At 46.0% G+C, this 16,157-nt stretch overlaps 2 long non-coding RNA genes across 2 annotated transcripts in view; both read left to right on the top strand.

Moving 5' to 3' along the window:
* Window positions 1-9,289, top strand: part of LOC128811562 (uncharacterized) — a 36,084-nt gene extending 26,795 nt beyond the window's left edge. The window contains exon 3 of the long non-coding RNA XR_008438384.1: window positions 9,208-9,289. This is a non-coding gene — a long non-coding RNA (uncharacterized LOC128811562). The remainder of the gene's footprint in view (window positions 1-9,207) is intronic.
* A 684-nt stretch (window positions 9,290-9,973) lies between these two features.
* Window positions 9,974-14,031, top strand: LOC128811373 (uncharacterized). Its single transcript, XR_008438326.1, has 3 exons — window positions 9,974-10,099; window positions 11,053-11,167; window positions 13,561-14,031. It is a non-coding gene; the product is annotated as an uncharacterized LOC128811373 (long non-coding RNA).
* Window positions 14,032-16,157: the final 2,126 nt, after the last annotated feature.

Below are 16,157 nucleotides of genomic sequence, written 5' to 3'. Positions count from 1 at the left end.
TACCCAAAGAATCTGGGAGCTTTGACAGATGCCTGGCTGTAGATTAATTCCAGATGACCAGAGCAGATAGGTACCAGACCCTTTCCCTCTTGCTCCTGCTGCTCCCCAAATCAGGAATTTACTTAACAGCAAGTTCCCAAGATTCCACCACACTCAGCTGTTTTGCTAAAGTAGCCTAAAGATTACTATTAGCAGATTTTCACACATCTGTGCTGGAGTCATTTAGCATAAGGGCAACTCAGGCTGGATTTTATGGCTGTGGTTCAGTAGGTAATTCTGGATAATCTCTATGAAGAAGTAGTAGAGGTGCCTCACACATCTCAACTTCCATCCCAGGCCAAATTTTGACAAGCAGGAGGTGTTGAGATATTTGTAGCCAATGTTTTTATTGACAAAATGCATGTTTGTAAAATCAGGATCGAGTTCTGAGCTCAGATTTGGTGCATATTTCAATTTCCTTGTATGTTAGGTGGGCTCCAGCATCTCCATCCTGGCCCAGTTTTAATAGTTTAGTGTCTTGTTCTTGGAGAGTGCTTTTTACTGATGCCTGTGATTTAATACTGTTGATTTCAGTCTCTCATTATTCCATGAGCTCAGTGGTGAGATGTTGACCTGAGTGCTGCACTAATCTAATAATCTTTAGAAATCGTTCTGGGATGTTTAATATTCGCATGGTGGCCAAACTCTGAGTTCAGTCAGTCGTAATCATCACACTGGAGCATGGTCAAGATGCAAAGTTTGGCCTGGACCCTGTGGCCATCTGGTTGCAGGGAAACCAGCTGCCTCTTGAGCTAAAAATGCCCTTCATCCATCATGATAAATCTCCTTTTCTACTAAATAACCTTCATTCTGTAGCCTGCCTCCCTGTGTGTAAATGGCCATACTCTTCAAACAGGGTTGTTGATGGTATTTTAGGTTTCATGTGGCCTCTTGGGGAAAAGTCACACCAGATACCCTGGCAATAAGTGGAGATGGATCAGCCAGACCTTGCAGAAATCTGTGACCAGGTCCATGAACCTTGGTGGCATCACCTGAGAAGGCAGGTGCATGTGAATTGTTTGAGCCAAGGGGTGTAGAAAGGCACCTGTGAAGGGACAGGACTCTCCCAAAGGAAAGGCATATTCAGAGCACTTCAAATTTTTTTTTTTTTTTTTTTTTTTTTTTTTTTTTTTTTTTTTTTTTTTTTTTTGTGATACAGGACAGGAGTCGTGCCTCCCAACATTGACTTCTCCATTGGTTGCTAACTTAGTGAAAGAGATGCTGGTGATGCAGAAATTATCCCCCACTAAGTTCAGATGCCTCAAGTAGCTCAGATAAATCGTGGCTTAGTCACTCATTTCTCTCCAGTGATGCTAAAGGGAATCCAGAGCAGCAGCTCCAATGTAGACATCAACCCTGGAGACATCTAACATCCCTGGAGATGCGAATCTCAGCTGGGCTGGCTCTGCCTGTAAGCTTGAATATGAGAAAAGGGAAGCCAGGCTGAAAGCAAAGGCAGTTAGAGACATAATACAGATGCAAAATGTCAAGAAAGATAAAAGACATTAGGTGGCCCACGATCCTGGGAAGCCAAGGGCACCCATCTGAAAATGAAGCAGCAAAACAAGAAAGCAGCAGAGAAAAAGGCAGACTTGGACCAGCGCAGGAGGAGAAAAATTTCCTTTCAACACTGAAAGTAACAGTTTCTAAAATCCACCTTCTCTGTCCCTCCCAAAATGTAAATGCTAGTAGTTACCCCTGTGAAAATCTGGAGCAGTTTTTGTGGTAGTAAGTAGCAGATTCTTGGCTACTGAAGCCTCAGTGTGGCAGATGGGTTTTTTGGAAAATGACACTTGCGCAGCCCAGCTGGTAACCACAGCTGAGATCTCCCTATTGGAGATCTTAGAAGTCAACGGCTGCATGGGCTTTGATTTCACTGGAAGCAGTGGCTGGGCTGCTGGAAATTGCACCCAGGTGTGAGGTGGAGAGGTCAGACTTGGCCAGCAGCTCCCGGGGTGATAACTGACCCATTTCAGGCAATCCAGGCAATTCCCCCTGTTTACCAGGAGAAATGGCTGTGTTAACTGTGATACTGCTGGAACCTCTGGCAAATATTTTTTGCCTTTTTAGGTGAGCCATTAAAAATGTTTCCTGCCCTGGGTTTGGGTGATATTTTTGGCTGATGGTTGGGCACGTCTGCCTGTCGCTGCCCAAGCCCCCTGCTTTGGAAAGGCCAATCTGCTGCCATCCTGCAGCTGAACCAAGCCATGAGCAGGCGTTTTCCACCCCCCAGCAGGAGAGGTTGGCACTAGGAAACAGTTCCCTTCTGAATCACACGAGAAACTTGGAATATTAAACAATTTTATGGAAGAAAAGGATAACGGATTGTTTTGTCTCACATGTGGCAAAATGGAAAGCAGTCAACAATTTCCTCAAAAGTAAACAACACAACGCAGGGCAGCTCTGCTGAGGCTCTTGTTGAAATCTTCATGCTCCCAGAAAATTTGGAAGCGGTGTTATTTTCAGCTGGAGGGGGAGAAGTGTGTGGCACATCTGACCAGTTGTACTTGCCTCTGACTCAGAAACATCAGCTGAGTTTTGACTTTTTCTCTGCTCAGGGCTGCATATTGTTCCCCCAGTACAAATGACTTTGTATTCCAAATGTTTCTTGCACCAGGTCTCGCTGTACCCAACAATAAATGTAGGGACCTCCAAAGTGTTTTCAGCATCACCTGCAAACAGGTTTTTTGTATTTTAACTTTCCTTGAGATGAAGAAAGCACAGCTTGCTTTGTACCATCTGATCTGACTGCTATTTAACCCTCCTTTTCCAATAGTTTCTGTGTTCTCAAACTTTGTCTCTAAAACTTACTTTTTGTGCCCATGCCATATGCACACCCACCTGGATGTGTTATGTGCTATGTTATGTTTTATGCTGTGCTAAGTGCTATGCACACACACCTAACCATGATGTGTTATAAGTAGAGATAGCTGTGGATTTTCCATCCTGTCATTTTCCAACTGAAAAAGTACATTCGAAAACATCATGTTTTGCTGTTGAAAAATAGAAATCCTTTCCCTCTGGATGTACAGCCCCCGAATAAAGCCATCGTTGGGAAAATTGAAATTAAATATTTTGTTTGGAGATGGATTCATTGTAATTAGAGTATATATAATGTTTCATCTAAAAGTTTTCTTTTTCATCAATTCAACCAAGTGTTGAACTTCTCTTGGCAGTGGTGAAACCAGGGAAACTGAGAGCCCTGGTTCAATCCTGAACTTTCTCAAGGGAGATGAACTCTCCCTTCATGTGGGGTGCAGGGGTCATTGTACCATTAGGAGTGATGGAAGTGGCATTTGGCTGAGGCCACAGACCTATGGGAAAGAAAATTCCTGATTTTGAGACTGGGATTTGGTGTTTCACATCATTGCTGCCAGAGAAAGAGGCAGTGCTGGGCTGCTTCTGAGGGTTTGGGTCCACGAGATACTTCCCATTGCCCATGGGAACACTGGAGGTGGTCTTTGGTTTGCCAAAATAGCCTTTGTGAGTGTTTCTTTAGAGGGGATGTGTTGCAGGGGGAATTGTTATTTTCTGCTTTAGGAGGAACTAAAGAAGTGACTTTGGATAACTTCCACTGTCAGAGTCAAGCTGTTGATGAAGAAGTTGTTTGGTACGTGTCTAGTCTCACTTTATATTGATCTCTACAAAAAAAGCAAGGGAAGGACTTGTTCTTTTTAAATGTAATTACAGAAATCATTGCTGTCCAGTAAGAAACTGGAGGTCATCACTGGTTTCTGCTTTGCCTTCCGAGCCCTAAAGCACTTTGAAGCACAGAGTGATCCTCCTTCTACCTGCAGGAGTTCACAGTTATCCTCCAGGGCAGGAGTTATTTAGATTATTTCATTTTCATGGAGGAGATTAATTGATTGGTTTGGGGGCAGGGGTGTTTGTTTTGTTGATTTGTTTTCCCCCTATAATTTTTTTTTTCATCTAGGCATGCTGGAAAAGGAAAAATACCAATTCCATAGCTACAGGCTTGTCTATGATCTAGTTATGTCCCCTGAAAATTGCCTCAGCTTTCAGAAATATCTGTTTTAGAGAAAACATAACATTACAGCTGTTTTGCAGTATTTAAAGGGCAGAAGCACCTAAGCTATTGCTCCCCTGACTTCTGTTTCCAATGAGTGAAAATTATCTTACAGACAGAATATTGCTGATCACCAAACAGTGCAGAACTGTTGTTTGATTCCTATTCTCTAACAGGGATACACCAAAAATAGAAACAGCTGCATCTTTCAATTGAGTGAAATTTGAATAATGTTGCTGTGCTGGAAATAAAATGGAAAAAGCCACATGGAGTGAGGGGTTTGATCTGGTAGGTCCAAATAAGACCAAATTTCAGTTTTCTGTAGCAGATCTAGTTCTAGATTTTCTGTGACCCAAAACTCACAAACATTTTAATCTGGGTTCTAGTTTCATATAAAGACTGCAGCACTGGTACAAAAGTTTACCTTGCACTGCTCAAGGAATGTTCTCACCAGCAGATGCTGGCAGTGGACAGGTGTACAGACCAGTGATTACCAGATGATTTCAGAGAGATGTTTGATCAAGAAATTAAGACAGCTGCTTTTCTTCCTTAATCCTGTTCATTTTACAGCTTTTAATAAATTTACTGAAATTAGTGGAATTTTTCCTAAAGTTACAGTTTTTAAAATGACAGCCATTCAAGAACACCTGCAAGCTGTAATGCTGGGGGTTTACACATCTCTCTTACATAGGAATAGAAGGAAAGTAGCCCCAAAACCCAGGTCCCTCCATGATGCTGCTCTGTGCTGTCCTTGCCTGTAAGGCTGAGCCTGCAGGTGTTACTTTGCATGGATGTTGGACCAGCTACAGGTCCCTGGCACGCAGCAAAGCTGTTATTTGGTAAACAAGTTCTTCTGAAACAGTAGAGCTGAAAGCAATTTCTGCACATGAAATGGATAAACCAAGTGGTTTGGATCTTACAGTACCTAAATATCTTCAAAGCCCCGGGTCCTGGTGTAGGACAGATTATGGTGATGGCCCAGCACGTGGCCGTGACACCGGTGCTCCTTGCTGTGCTCCACAGGACGCAACAGACAGGGAAACAGCTTTCCATCCTGCTGCAGTGCCTGCCAGAGTGAGTTTGTTCCTCCAAGTCTGCCTAGGACTGCTTGGAAAGCTTTGGAGGGCCCTCCTTACTTGGTTTGTTGTCTCCCCACAGGATCACACCTGTGTTGCTCCCACCCTCCTGTTCCTCTCGGTTTCTGTGGGTCCCCGGGACATCCCAAAGGTTGTCCCTCTGCAACATTTACATCTTTCACATACTTGGGCTCATTTGTCATGTCCCTTGCTTTACTCACGGCACGGTGATGCATATTTACTAATTCTAACATTTCCTCGTTAGTCATTCCCTCCAGGCCCATTAATCACTATAAATTCCCAAACGAGAGGCTGCAGTACATCGTTCCTTCCAACAGACAGCTGACACGTAGTAATTAGGCAGCTGAACATAAAAATAATGAGGCTGAGGCTCCCGCAGATCTCCTTCCCCCTCTCGGCACCTCGGGGGCAGCCTCTCCGCAGCCACCACTGCACAAGCTGCTCCCCAGCACGGATGTGCCTGTTTCCCTCTCTTTACCCCCCAAACCTGCTCTCTGATCCATTGGAGAGGTACCCAGGCATTTAGCTTTGTGACTTCTGGTGGTATTTTTCCATGCATCACATCAACACACACTGAATTATTTAATCTCTCTTCCTCCCCTGTTTCCCCATCGTGCAGGGACTGGTCCAGCTCCCGTTGTTCATCTCTACCTGCTGCTCCAGAAAATCCTCGTGCCAAGCTGCCCTGCCAGCTTGCTGCAGCCTCTCTAACTCAGAGCACTCTTGGAAATAAATGCATCTTCTCACAACGGCTTCGCTCCCTGAAATAAAGAGCGTGATTCAGGCAGGGGTTTGACTGCCATGTGCAACGCAGGAATGGTCTGAGCGACCAAAAGGCTCTTTGTGTCCAGACTAATTTCCCTGTTTTCTTGTATTCTCCCTCCTCTGCACAGTTAGGGAGCACTTTTAAGGAGCAGTTCTGCAGTCTTTTTTCCTTTTTTTTTTTTTCCCCATGGTGATCACTTTTGTTTGCCACAGAAATACCTTGGAAATTGAGTGCCCATGGAGAGGGACACAGCACCATCCCCTCCAAATTACACTGCAGCATCCAGCATCACTGGCCAAACTGGAGTTAATGAGAATTAGGAAGAAACTTCCCCTGCAGCTCTTTTCTCCTCTCCTGCTCCTTTCTCAAGCAATGTGTCTTGGCTGCATTTGGCTTAAAAAGACCCTTGATCTGCTTTGTTTATGGTAATTTCTTTATTCCTGAGAGAGAGAGATGGAAGGCAGCACCGAACTGATATTGTTCTGGGACTGCAGATGGGCAGATGGTTTGAAAAAACGATTGCAAGATTTCACTTGCACTCTGGGCCTGTCTTTCACATTTGGGTGAAAGACCAAGTTTTGTCTTCTGTCACGGGAAGCCTAATTTAGATTGCCTAAAACTTGAAATCAGTTTGAAGACAAATCCCCAAGGTCAACGACTCCACAGATTTGGAGGTTAAAGAATTGAGGTTAAGAACTGACAAACGAGGAAGCCAAGGCAAGATTATGGAAATGAGGATCTGTAGCAAATTCTCTCCTGTTTCCCCCTTGTAACCTCCTAATGACATTAGTGCCTGTCTTTGACAGTCCCTTCTCAAAGGGGAACTTACTTGAGCACTAAAGACGCTTTTATGAGTCCCAGAGACACACACAGGAAAACATGTGGGCAAATCTGCTAAGACCCAGATATGGGACACAGTCCTTAAAAGCCCTGCACCAACTTAAAAGAAATGACCTGAAATAAGGGAGACAACAAAACACATTTGGCAGCTGGGTCCCCACCCCTGTATCCCCATCCCAGACCCCGTGCTGAAAGCAAACATCCTTTTTTACCTCCACGCTGCTGAATGCACTCAGTTAAAAATTCAATCTTCGCATCTCCCCAGTGAGCTGGAGCACTTCTACTGTCCCTTCTCACAGCTGTGAAGCTGTGATTCAGAGGGATTGGAGCCAACACCATAAACCAGCACCTGTTAACACTGTCCAGCCCAAACCACCATCCCCCTAGTCCTAGCAGCAACTTAGCCTTTTTGTAATGCAGTTTTTGTTGCTTATCCCAGCACTGCTTGGAGGTTACTGAATTCATTTACTCCAGGGAGAGTTTCTGCACATCTGGTCCATGGCTGGGAATTTTTTTTCTGTAAGTATCTCACCCTTCTTCACCAAGGAACACCATGCGAAGCTTGGGCCGGATTTGTCTCTGCAGGTGGTGGTTCTTTGACTAAAACACAAGACACACATTTTCCTGCAAGGCTGTCTCACCCCAAGCATTGCAGCTTGGTTGCTGCAAAAGTTTCCCCCTGGAATCAGTGTAACATCAAACCTTTTCTCCCACTTTTTCTCTTGATCATCCCCTCTAAAACAACTCAGAGGGCTGCTCAAGAACAGCTGGGTGGATAGGAGGCATTTAATGAAGATGCCTTTACTTCCCCATCAAGTTGGAGAGCTGAGCCATGGTGCTCACTTCTTCTCCCCTTCTTGTCTATAAGACTTTTCTAACAGTGCTGGTGGGCTCTTTTCCCCCTGTGATTAGATAGCAGAAAGCAGAAAACAAGGTGAACTTGCTCCTTTTCTTTTAATATATTAGTCAGCTGTGGTTAATGAAAAGCTGAAAGGTAATTTTTAACTGTAGAGTAAGATATAGCCTTAAAGGGGAGCAAGGATAGTGGCAATAAGTATGGATAAATAATGTACATGGCTGTTTGGGAATCACCTTACTCACCTGTCTAAAAGATCTGCCATCCTACTGATCTCAGATGGATGAATTTATAGCCTTGTTATAAATTTCCTGATGCCTCAGCTTCCTAACCTTGAAACATTCATTCCAAGTAGCTATAGCTTTACAAATAGATATTTTTTTTTTCAGAAATAGAGTTTTTCCATCTGTTTGTTCCGTTTTCCCATCTGTTCCTCCAGCCTCATAGTCTTGTTCAACCTGTTTACAAAGATTGCCTTTAAGTGAATATATATATAAAACTCTTTTTTCTATTCCAGGACAATTGTTTCTTTCACAGTGGTTTGGTTTGCTCTTAAACTGCCTCTCTGAACTTCTCTGCTGGGCACTTTTTTTGCTAATCCACTTACCTTTCCAATATGCATTGTGATCCTTCAATGAGCTCATTAGGCTTTGAGGCCACCAGGAATTCTTGCCAGCTGCAGGGTGATCACTGTGGCAGGGCCAGACCATGAGCTGCAGCCACATCCCAGTGAGAAAGCCAGCATATCCCAATGGATGTGGCATTCTGGTGTCCAGCTGGGTGCCATGAAGGTGAGTGACACCGGGGAGTTCCAGCAGACAGCCCAACCCTTGTGCCCTCCCCCAAAATGTCAGTCAGTACCTGCTCAGGAGCATTTTCTGCTCTCATAACCCGGGTGAAGATGGTCTTGTCACAGCTCCCAAGGCTCTGCTTTCACTGGAGAACCTCTAGTATCTCCTGAGTAGTGACTAGGTAGAGATTAAGGTACCTAATGCATTCCTCAGCCTGGCCAATCTGGAAAAAAATTCCCTGGAATCAGCAGGCAATATTGTATTACAATTAGATCAGAAGCTGGACTGGATTTCTATCTGTTATTTGTCTGAGAGGAACAAGTAAGCACCCTCTGAGAAGGGATCATTTCTGCTACAGAGAAAGAGCAAATCTGAGTCTCTCCAGGCCACCCAAAAAGTGATTTTTGATTTGTCAAAATAATCCTTTAAACAGAGGAATTGAGAGCTTGGAAGATATCCAAAAATGTGTTAATCTACACTTTTTTATTTTCTCTTTTTATGTAAGGAAGGGGGGAAACTAATAATGAGCTTGTAAATCATGTGGTTAAGTTTAAAGAAAAATGCTTTGGGAAAGTTTTCTAGCCTCCTGCAAGACATTTTGTTTTTCTTCCTTCTGTCTCCACAAGACTTTTGCCTTCTACCATTTGCCAGCAGGATTGGAAAAATTCTACTGGTCCTGTCATCGCAAGGGACACTTGTGGAATTGTTTTATTGTTACCCTTCTCCTTCTGGTAGGATGAGATCAGTCCCTTCACTTAGCTGAAGTCAAGGCATCCTCTCTCTCGTTCCAGATGTGCCAAGCTGCTTGTAAACAACGTGGGCCTTTGTTAAATTGTCGGGTGTTTGTGAGCCTTTGAAGATTGCTGTGCTCCATCTTTCAGGTAAAAGGGCTCACAGGAAGCCTTTGGGGCAGAGGAGACCCCAATTCCACTTTCCACGCAGGAGGATTTTCCCAGCAGGACACACAGCACTGGCCTTCCAGACTACAGACAACATTGATGTCTTTTAAAGGTCTATCAAGAGCGTCTTGCTAATGTTGGGGAGGGGGCAGCAGCCTTCTGCAGCAGCCCCTCCTCTTGGTCTTGGCTTTATTTTAGGGTGGTCTTGTGGCCACTAAGCAGACATGAGCTATAAATTTACCTCCACTGGCTGCTGTTTTGGGCCACGGGATTTTAGGCACAAGAAGCCGGTCCTGCGTGTTTTATATCAAGCCCAAGGCTTCACCTACCAGCTCAGCATAGAAAGTTTACCACTACCAACCTGTGGTTGGGTTCCCTTTGTTCCCAGAAAACAAAGGCTCTGTGTTCACAGCTAAATCCCTCCATCCAAGTGTTTCCTGTAACAAAACAAAAGCCTGCTAAATAGGAACGTTTCTCCCTCTGGGAAACGATGCATTCCCTCACGTTCACGGTATGCAGTGTTCCCTTAGTTCACTGATTTTGTTACTTTTTACAGTTCAGTTTCCATACGCCGCTGCTCGTGTGTGGTGCCAATGCTGCTGGTGATGAATTTCTCGCAGAGCTGACTTGAGCAATGTCTCTGTAGTAATCATTTTCTGTCTCCCCAGCGTTTAGCTGAGTACATCGTCTCCAAGACCTTTCACCAAGCATCCATCAGGAAGGAGTTCAAGCTAAGCAAGACATTACCCCGTTCCAGAGGCTGAGCAAATCACATGCCTACCCTGTAACTAATTATTTCTATTGGCTGATTGGTTTTTAATGTATCTGTTTTACAGGTAAACAGATTTATCTTAGGAAGGCATAGGTAATAATGATGCTGGGTTTTTTTTTATTCATTGCCTTCCATCAGAGACTTAAGGGCTCGATGCTGAAATAGGTGTCATTTAGCTGTACAGCCCCTTGATTTTTGTACCTAGGCAGAATGGGCATCTGGGACTGCTGGGCAAGAATGGGAAAGCCTGAAAAACTTGTGGAGTCTTCTAACAAAACTCCATAAACGGATGACATTAACCGTGTGGTCTCCAACCCCAGCTCCTCATGAACCTCCCCTTTATAAAATAGAACTTTTTGACATTGTCAGAGTCCCTGGAGAAGCCAATTTCTGGCGCAAGGAGCCCACAACACGGATCTCACATGCAGACAGCTCAAGAGCATCAGCCATTTGTGATGTTCCACTCACCCTCCTGATCCCAGGTGCAAATCTGATCATGGATATCTTGCAGACATCTCAGCAACCACTCTGGCAACTGTGATGCCCCTTGTACAGTGGTTGTATTGCAGAAACACTCAGAAATGTCCCAGAGCACACAACCCCTGGATCAAGGAGACACAAAAACCAGTGCTTGACCCAAAGTACTTAAGATTGAAACATCAGAAGGGTAGATGGAAGCACTGGAGCCAGAAAAGCTCTGCTCACTGGTATAATTTAGATACAATCAGGGGACTGCAGTGAGGGAATGGATCCTGAATATCCAGTTCAGACTTACAAATTAGGGAAAGGGAAGAAATTCACCAAGTTAAAATTCTTGGCGGGAGATGTCAGATATGTACATGGCAAGGTAAAGCCATGGGCAGAGAGCACTGCCTTGGTGATGTCCTCATCCACACCACTCCTGCATGTGTTTTTAACTTGTTTTCAAAGAAATGTGGGTCTTAAAACCAAAAATCTATTGCTAGAGGTACACAAGAGTGGCAGTGGCTGCTTCAATCTATCATGACCAACTTTGGAGACCTGAGCCAGACTGAACCCAAGAAGAACTCACCAGTGTCCACATGTAACAGACCTGCTCAGGTGAAAATGGCTCCCCCATTCCTGGACTTTTCTGCTTTGGAAAGACCCTTCTTTTTCTTTCCCCCATAGCAAAAAAAAAAAAAAAAAGAAAAGAAAAGAAAAAAAAGAAGGGCTTTAGGGCTTTCAGGGTAAATTTTACCAGGGCCAGGTTTTCCTGCCTGCCCTCCCAGGGCTGGGGGAAGGAGGAAGACCTTTACCCGCTGCTGGCTGCAGGGCAGGGGGCACCACGCAGGAAACAGGACCCAGCCGTCTGGCGGCAGCTTTTTTCGGCTGGATTTCGGCTCGCCTGCCGGGCTGGGGTTGCAGCTGGCTGGCCTGATCTCCTTCCCTCCCACCGGCTCTCACTGGGAGCAGAACATGCCTTCTCCTGCTGATTTCTGCTTGCCATATTGATTGCAGCAGGGTATAATGGAGACAAGTCAGGCAGAAAGCCAGCCACCCTTGGGAATGATTAAAGAGCAAGCAGAAAAGGATAGAAGTGAAGAAAAACAGGCTGACACTTAGGACGTGGTGGATTTGGAGCAAATTATGCCCTTTTCCCCACCTCACCCCTGCGAGGTGCCTGGGATGGTTCAGCGGCACCTCTATTTCAGCTCTGCCCAAAAGAAGCATCATATCGACCCCCATGAACACGGGTAACAAAATCCCCAGAACGTGTACAATATCCCTATTGTGCATGGATTTGCAGCCTGATTATTCAGAGCATAGCCAAGGAAAGGTAAGGCTATGACCCATTGTTTTCCTGCGATCAATTGAATACTGTCATTTGCATTTAAAATGCTCTAAATTCGCACTGTCAATATGCCAAACAGCTGCTCGAGCTTTTCAGCATTCCATGGTGACAATCACACTATCATACATCATTGGCACCAGGATTTGCAATACTCTCAGTGTCAAAATTTTGTGGGTTTTTTTTAAGAGGGAAAAAATAAAAAAATCCTCCCCTCCCCCCAAAATACCCAAACCTGTGAAAAATCCACTTTTAAAATGATGGCGTTGGATGCTGCTAAGCAGGCCTTCACAGATGCCAACATATCAAAATTCATCTCTTTTCTTCCTCTCCTACAATTAAAAGGTAGTTAAGAAAGAGGCTGTTCCTGATAGACCCACCTTCTGTTTTCTCCTTTGTATGCGTATTATTCATTAGCAGTCTAATAAGAGTTTCAAAATGCTCTGTGCCTCTGCCAGCAGGGCATATGTATGTAGACATGTGCTTGTGACAGATAAGTACATAAACAGCATATTGGCACCAGAAAGACATCTGTGCCTAGAAAAACGCTTGTGATATGTACATAAATGACATTTTAGCTCTAGTCAAGTCCTTGTGGCTTTGAGAGGAATATGTGACTGTACTCTTCTCTGTGAATACTGAAAAGGTGCGCCTTAGATGGGAGAGTTTTCCCGAGGTTTACGGGGAGCCGGAGGATGCGGAACAGCCCGGGTTGCAGCCCCGGTGCTGCCAGGTTGCGGCAGACGGTGGGAGAGCTGTGCCAGGGGAGGGTGGGCGCTGCCTCTGGCGCTGCCGCGGGCGCGGCCCCCGGGGGGAAGCACCCGGCACCCCCAAATCTGACTCGGTGCATCCGGACGGGATGTGCCCGCGGGGCGGCGCTGGCAACGGCGGCGCAGCTCCCGGGTGTGAAGGGAATAAAATCTTGGACCAAAAAGCCAGGGGTGATCCAGGGTCAGGAGGCATAGGGAGGGCTCCCTGCAGCACTTTCTGCTAACTGCATTTAATTATCTGGCTGAAGTCTGAATGTAATCCCTTCACAACTGGCTTCTACAGCAGAAAAGGGACATTTTGGACTCTAACAGAAGGGGACTGAGCATCCCATCTTCTGGGATCCTTCCCAGATGGCACAGGCAGACACTGTAGGTCTGCTCACACCACTTGGTTTAGGCTTGTAATGCCTCAGTTTGCCCATTCCTGGTGACAGCTCCCTGACTTGGAGCTCTAATGAGCACCGGAAATGTTGTGGCTGGGAGGTTACAGGTGAGAGGTCTACAGTCCCAGGAAAACCTAGACATTACTTGCACCTAGTCTGGGTGAGGGAGGAGAGAGAGAAGATGCAAAATTGGCAGCACTTTAGTATTCACCACACACACAGAGCAGTAAATATGGACTTGGCTTCCAATGCCCTGATTCAGGGCATTGAAGCCAAAGTCTGGGATATATGGGAGCCCTTATGCCTCAGTGGAATCACCCCAAGTGGGGAACTTCATCCTAGGAAGTGAGTTCAACCATGTCTTTCCTGAGTTTACCCCAGGAGGTTTGGGTGCTCCAGCACTCTCCATTCCTGGCTTTCTGAAATCTACAAATCCCCTGTAGATTTCATTTGATCCAGTAAAGTAAATCCTGAAAGGAAATGAGTGTCCTAATCTGTTATTGACTCCAGGTTCATGAAGACTCACCTGTTCTGGACCATGAAACAGCAGCTGCACCTGTGTGAAAACCTTCTGGGATGTGGCATTAAGACAGACATTGGGGTGGTCGCTGCTGTTCAAGAGCTTGCCCGTGGTGAAAATGGCCTCACTTCCTTGGGTCTGACATGAAGAGGAAAGAAACAGCAAAATATTCTTTGCTGGAAATCAGGATGGGTCCTTGGACTTTGCTAAGCCTGTTTGTTGACGTGACCTGAGCTCACGGCTCCCTGGGTGGATGGGAGTCTCACACCTCCAACGTGATGGATGGAACAACAGTGGTGGATGAGCTGTTATTTGCCTGAAAAAAAGTGTTTTGGGGGAAAATTGTCTTCAGTCATTCTCATTTTGCATGTGATTTTTCCTACATATGTTTCTAATCATTAAGAAATTCTGTAGCTTAAATAATGCTCTGAAAGTACGGTAACTGTTGGACTACATTCTGTTGTAACCTTATTGAATTTCACTTCTCTGGAAAAAATAATGGGATACTATATCTTGAAAAACAAATGGTAATTGCATTTTTAACAGAATGTTTCTCTTTGTGTTTCAAAACCTTCTGCACACAGTTAGACATCTAGCCAGGGAAGAAGGTACAAAGCATATGGGCCAATTTCTGTCTCTTGGCTGTTCAAGATGCCTTAATATTCAGGCAGTGATGTGTGTGTGTCCACGCAATATGGCACAATTTATCTACGTGGTATCCTTGAGCTCAGGTGAGGTGGTCAAAAGCTGTGTACTGGCATCAGCGGAGGTATTGGAGGAGAAATTGGGGGAAGGTGGGTCTACATCCTGTTCCCTACTAGACGTGTGGGTGCACATCCTCTTATGAATTCAAATTTGCGTTATTTGATCTGCAGAAGACCAGTGTTCCAGCATTCATGGTGCTGGCCAGAAGAACAGGTTCATCCTGCAAGTGACTACAATCTTACAGATAAGGATCTTGTCACTGCAGAGATTGGCATTGTCCAACAACCTTTGCACTGCCCACGTGCCACAGCGATGTGACCTCCTCAGTGCTTTGGGGATTTGCACATCAGCATGTGCTGAGAACTGGGTTGATTAAAGCCTAGGACCCAAAATAGAATTGCCACAGTTTGATAACATGTTGATGTTATTGTCTGCCAAGGTTAGGAGAGCCCTGGTAATACTGGAAGGCTCTTCCATAATTCTTTGTAAATCTGGCGTGTTAAGAACTTTGTGAGGGGATGCATTTGGACATGTGAAGTTTCAAGGCAAAGGAATAGACTTGAGGTTTCTGACTGACAAGACACATGTGAGTACATGCAGAATGTGCTCCTCCTGCTAAAAATAACATTTCTCCTGTCAACCACGATGCACCCACCCCCACAACACCACCCAGAAGAACACATTAACACCTTGGCTTTGCACGTAGCCCGATTCACAGCAGCCACAAGTGGTAGAGGGATCTGCACTCTGTGCATGCTGACAAATCATATGGCACAGCGAGGAACAGAGGAGTGAAACTGGGCTAGCAGAAGTTGACGCCTTATCATCACAGTCCCTCTGAGCATGCTGTAGGCTGACACCTCCACCAACCGAGTCATCTCCCTGGTGCCAGGATGAGGAGCACGAGCCTGCTATCCTGATTTAGCCTCTGGTAAGCCAGGCTTGGCTTGCCACACCAGGAAGGCTGGAGCGGCTGCGCGTTACTTTTCCCGCCCCGGCCGGCTCCCCAGAACGCAGCTTGGCGCCTCGGCTCCTCGTCAGGGTCGGTGCTGCTGCTACTTCTGGGCACTTCTGCGGCTGCACCCGGGGTGGGCTGGCCGCACGTCGCCGTCGGCGTGAGGGAAGAAACGAAGAGGCAAATGTCCAAATCCGTCCGTGTGGCGGCCGGATGCTTCATTGGTCACAGGAGCCGTGATGGAGAAGCCGCGGCCACTCCCAACCTCGCATGGACAGATCTGGCCCCGAGGCTGGGGTGCCGCGGAGGGATGTAGGGGTGGGACAGGGGAGGATGGGAGCTCTCCGCCCAATGAGCGCAGATGCCGTGGCGGTGACGTTGCCACAATGGCCAATGGGGACACGACGGGGACAGACACGGGGGTTCAGGGCCAGTGGGATCGCGGGAATGAGGTGACGAGCACAGAACTGCCGGGGATCGGACGGGGGAGTGGGCACAGGAGTGGCAGGGGAGAAAACCCAATGGCAGGCAGCCCGGGGCTAACTTCCATGGGGGGGAAAAACACGGGCGATAAACGAAGATACATGAGGATACACGAGGATACACGAGGATACATGGAACCGATAAGCTAACAAAGACCAGAACCCCTAATCTGAACCTAAAACCCAGGATGCAACAGGCTGGAAGAGGTGCATGGATGCAAATGGTGCAGGAGCACCGTGGGTGTGCTGGCATGAGGAGAAGCAAAGCACATCCAACCACTGCTGCTCACAGCTGTGCTATGGGGACATGCAAAATGTGCTTTGTACACAAGGGATGTGAGATGTTTCTCCCATTGCTGTTCCCCGTTTGCTGCCTAATCACATCTAGGAAGCTGCAAATAATATTTCAAAGCAAGAAGGGCTGAGTGGCAGATAACTTTTGCCC

Source organism: Vidua macroura, chromosome 9 (assembly GCF_024509145.1).
Source record: "Vidua macroura isolate BioBank_ID:100142 chromosome 9, ASM2450914v1, whole genome shotgun sequence".
In the NCBI taxonomy this organism is placed as follows: Eukaryota; Metazoa; Chordata; class Aves; order Passeriformes; family Viduidae; genus Vidua; species Vidua macroura.
Note: the sequence above shows the minus strand (reverse complement) of the source record. Positions and strands in the feature narration are given on the sequence as shown.